This window comes from Callorhinus ursinus, unplaced genomic scaffold (genome assembly GCF_003265705.2).
Source record: "Callorhinus ursinus isolate GAN/ISIS: 27379988/994484 unplaced genomic scaffold, GSC_fseal_2.0 scaffold48, whole genome shotgun sequence".
In the NCBI taxonomy this organism is placed as follows: Eukaryota; Metazoa; Chordata; class Mammalia; order Carnivora; family Otariidae; genus Callorhinus; species Callorhinus ursinus.
In genome coordinates, this window is record NW_027397110.1 from 7,490,344 (window position 1) to 7,494,741 (window position 4,398).

The following is a 4,398-nucleotide window of genomic DNA, read 5'->3' on the forward strand; positions in this document are numbered from 1 at the left end:
CTAAAATAAACTTCAAACAGTTCAAAGATATAAATCTAAAATATGAAATCATAAAAGTATCAGATTAAAAAAAATTTATAATCCTGCAGTGGGGTGGGTTTACTTAAGCATGACTCAAAACTCAGAAGTCATCAACTTTGACCACAATAAAAATTTTTAAATTTTCCATGGAGAAAATAACAAAATCAAAAGACTGTAAACAGAACGATACTGTATGCAGCACATATGCAGACAAATTCCCGTAGCATAAAAAGAAAGCCTATAAATCAAAGTGCAAGACCAAAATCCTATAGAAAAGCAGTCATGGGATGTGAACAAAGAGTTCACAGGAAAGGAAATTAACGTGGCTCTTAAATATATTAAAAGATGCTTAACCTCACTTAGATTGAAACCACAGCAAGATACCATTTAGACTCAATGTTTGGCAAAGATAAAAATAGTTTGATAACATATGTGGCTCATGGGGCGCCTGGGTGGCTCAGTCGTTAAGTGTCTGCCTTTGGCTCAGGTCATGATCCCAGGGTCCTGGGATCGAGTCCCACATCGGGCCCCCTGCTCTGCTGGAAGCCTGCTTCTCCCTCTCCCACTCCCCCTGCTTGGGTTCCCTCTCTCTGTGTCTCTCTCTGTCAAATAAATAAATAAAATCTTAAACAAAACAAAACAAAACAACCATATGTGGCTCATAACTGTCTTTAGTGGACAGTACTGATCGAGTTTGAGACAAATTCTCCCTTGAGTTGCTAAGTCACTGGGCTGCAGGGCCTGGTTCTTCCCTATCCGCCAGGACCACCGCAGCAGGGGCCCGGCCTCAGCCCTTACCATGAGGATGCTTAGCCCGCCATACCTCTTATTCTCCGTCACTGCCCAAAAGATCGGCAACTCTGGTCATCTCTTTTCTCCACACTGCTCTGTCATTCTTGTCTTGGCTTACCAAACCCCTGTTCTCCACCCTCCCAAACCTTCTCACTTGGTCCTTTTGAAAGCTGGTTCTTGGTCAACAGAATCACCCACACTCTTGCTGCTCTTCTAGGGTTTAACTCTGGGGTCTGGCAGGTAAGGAAAATGCATGAAGTGTGAAGGACTCATGGCGGGTGTAAATGCCCATGTGCCCACTGCGTGTGGTGACAAGAGTGACAAGCTGGAAAGCCCATGTGTCCTGATCCAGCTTCACGTGCAGAATGTGGACTCGGTCCTGTCAGGTCTTTGGTTGTTTCAAGAGAGTCAAGAACCCCTCCCACCCTGCTGGTGGGAATGTAAAATGGTGCAGTGCTGTTGAAACCATTGACCGTTCCTCCGAAGGTTAAACCTAGAGTCACCACGTGACCCAGCAATCCACTCCTAGGTATATAAGGGAGAGAAACGCAAACAGTTGACACAAAAACTTGTACGTGAATGTTCACAGCAGCAATATTCATAATGTCCAATAGTGGACACAACCCGAAAGTCCATCAAGGAGTAACTATATGGACACTGTGCAGTATGTCCATCCAATGGAATATGATTTGGCCATAGACCGGAATGAAGTACTGAAACATGCCACAGCATGGATGAGCCTTGGGAACATTATGTTCGGTGAAAGAAGCCAGACACAAAAGACCATTTATTGTATTCCGTTCATATGAAACGTTCACAACAGGTAAATCCATACAGAGAGATGATTGATTGGTTGCTGGGGCTCAGGCTGGAGCGGGGAATGATTGCTGATGGGAACCAGCGTTCTTTGGGGGATGATAGAAGTATTCTAGAATTAGGTAATGATGACAGTTGTACAACCTTGCAAATGTACTAGAAACCAGTGAGTTGTACACATTAAAATGGAGAATTTTATGGTATGGGAATTCTACCTCAGAAAAAAACAAACAGAAAGAAACCCACCATCTGCACCTTCATGAGAAACCTCCTGATAGTTTTCATATTGACTTCATTTTCTGAGCAACCAAAGCATGGGGGTGGGGGTTTGGCCTGTAGGCCAGCAGTTTGGAGCCTCTGTTTGAACAGAAGTCAGGCTGTTCTGTGAGGTCACCGCCTCCCCACCCCCCCGCCCCCCGCAGTGTTCCTTTGCCCTCGTTCCTTGCCCGTGGTGCACCTGCCTGAGGCTCCGTCCAGGCCATTATCCTTTAGTGTCTGGTCAAAACTCTGTCTCCTCTGAAGTTCTTGCCTCGCCCCTTCGCGGCAGCTTTGGGCCCAGGCTTGCTTTCTCTTTCCTCTCTTCCCCAGGCCCTCCTGTGTTGTGCTGTCTGGGTGCCCACGTGTGGGGCCATACAACACACGGCCTGTGTGCTAAGCTCCCGGCCTTCCCTCTCGCCTCATCATTCCACCTCCCTCCTTCCACTGCGCCAAACTGTGGACCTCGTGACCTTACCCCGCGTTGTGACAGCCCGGGAGCCCTTTCTCTCACTGTGGTCCCTCCCCTCCAGCTGTTGGTTCATTGCTGAGCTCACACTTCCTGTTCTTTACCTTAAGATGGTCTTTGGCTCCACTCCTCCTGTCTTCACTTCCTTCCCCCTCCTGCGGGGGTGCCACAATTCCCCACCCTGACCACTCTCTCGACAACCCCCTGACTTCTCTTGAGCTATCTCTCTGTTGCACCTGCTTAGGAGCCCCAACTCGGGGCAATCTGATCTTTCTTCCTCTCCCTGGGGACACCAGGGCCCTCAGCTCTGCTGGAGAAAACCATGTCACCGCAGAGTCTGGTGCCTGTTAATTTGTGGATGTCAACTGTAACGAGGCTTCCGAGACTACACGTTGGGGGGCTCACCCTGCCCACTCCAGTCTGCCTGAACCTCCGACCTTCCCTTCTATTACACACAGAAGCTAGAAACCTTCAGACAGGGACTCTCCCATCGTCCTGCCATCCAGGTGCCCACCCCCCACCGCCCGCCTGCACCCACTTACTGCCTCAAAGGGGAAGACATGTCCTTTTTCCATCTGCTATGGGCTGAATGTTTGTATCCCACAAATGTCCTAATGTTAAACCCTCATGCCCAATGTGATGGTATTAGGAGGTGAAGTCTTCGGGAGGTGATTAGGTCATGAGGGCCAAGCCCTCATGAATGGGATTAGTGTCCTTACAAAAGAGGCCCCAGAGGGATCTCTCGTCCTTCCACCATGCGAGGCAGTGTGCAACCTGGGCTCCCAGCCTCTAGGACCGTGAGAAATACATGTTTGTTGTTTGCAAATCACCCAGTCTATGGTATGCTATCATAGCAGCCTGAGCTGACTAAGGCACCGCCTAAGGCCATCCTCCTCACTGCGCAGGATCCCAAACCAGATTCCATCTTCGGCTCCTTGATGTTCTCTCCGGCTTCTCTGATGTCTCCCTACTGATTCCTTGCCAAGAACAGACAAGAGTCTTCACGTGTCTACCTCCCTCCCTCCCTCCACCTTGGGTCCTTTTCCAGCAACTAGCCTCTTCCCCCGCTAAGCCAAAGCACTTGTTGGAAGCGTGATCTACACCGGCTACCTCAGTTTCCTGATACCCCACTTCCTCCTCAAAGCAACCTGGCTTCTGCTCCCAATTCTACTGAAATTTTTCTTGCAGGTCATCACCAATCCCCTAGCTGCCCAATCTAACTGACACTTCTAAGTCATGAGCTTATTTGGCTTCTCTGCAGCCGCTAACCTCCCGTAGACCTGCCCTGCGGCAGGTAGTGTGATAGAGGGGTTTTCGGGAACTCACCGGAGAGACATTTAATCAGCCCTGGGGAGAGTCAGAGTGGGCTCCCTGCAGGAGGTGACACCAGGGCAGAGCCTGAAAGTACACATATAAGTTGGCCAAGCAGAGAAGGGGAGCAACGGCATTTTAAAAAGTGGGAAGAAGGGATGCCTGGGTGGCTCAGTTGGTTAAGCGTCTGCCTTCGGCTCAGGTCATGATCCCAGCGTCCTGGGATCGAGTCCCGCCTCAGGCTCCTCGCTCATTGAGGATCCTGCTTCTCCCTCTGCCTACAACTCCCCCTGCTTGTGTTCTCTCTCTCTCTGACAAATAAACAAATAAAACCTTAAAAAAAAAAAAAAGGGAAGAATCCCAGAATCTAGAATCTGCTAGAAGTTTAACATTCCTGAAGTTGAACTGGGAGACGGGTTATGAAGGACTCTGGTCATGTTAAAGAGTTTGCGGTTTGGGTTTTAATCTGGAGGCAATGGGAATAAGTATGTGACCTAAGGGAGAGGTTGGCAAGCTTTTTATGTAATGGGCAACATAGTAGATGTTTTAGGCTGTTGCAACTTTTCACCTCTGCTGGTGTAGCAGGAGAGAAGCCATAGATCATACAGAAACAAACGAGTGTAACTGTGTTCCAATAAAGTTTTATTTATGCACACTGACGTTCAAATTTCATATAATTTTTAAAGCACTATATTTTTATTTTATTTAACTAATTTTTTTTTTTTTAGAGAGAA